At 64.3% G+C, this 224-nt stretch overlaps 1 protein-coding gene across 1 annotated transcript in view; it reads left to right on the top strand.

Annotated features, from left to right (window-relative positions):
* LOC112123423 (steroid 17-alpha-hydroxylase/17,20 lyase) overlaps positions 1 to 224 on the top strand; it is a 40,424-nt gene that overhangs the window by 1,771 nt on the left and 38,429 nt on the right. The gene's annotated exons all lie outside the window — the stretch shown is intronic.

Here is a 224-nt window from a genome sequence, read left to right as displayed (position 1 = left end):
TTTTCCAGTCTCATCTTCCTGGCCTCCCCCACAACCCACAGCCATCGATCACACCAGCCCAGACCTCATCCTGCTACCTGCCCCCTGCTAGTCCGGTCACGGGCTCCCCCCACAGCGCTGCCAATACCCCTCGATCCCGACCCACAGCCCCCTGCTATTCCAGTCACGGGCTCCCCTACAACGCTGCCAACACCCCTCGATCCCGACCCACAGCCCCCTGCTAG

Source organism: Terrapene carolina, unplaced genomic scaffold (assembly GCF_002925995.2).
Source record: "Terrapene carolina triunguis isolate 2854851 unplaced genomic scaffold, T_m_triunguis-2.0 Scaffold95, whole genome shotgun sequence".
Classification (NCBI taxonomy): Eukaryota; Metazoa; Chordata; order Testudines; family Emydidae; genus Terrapene; species Terrapene triunguis.
This window is presented reverse-complemented; position numbering and strand designations above follow the sequence as displayed.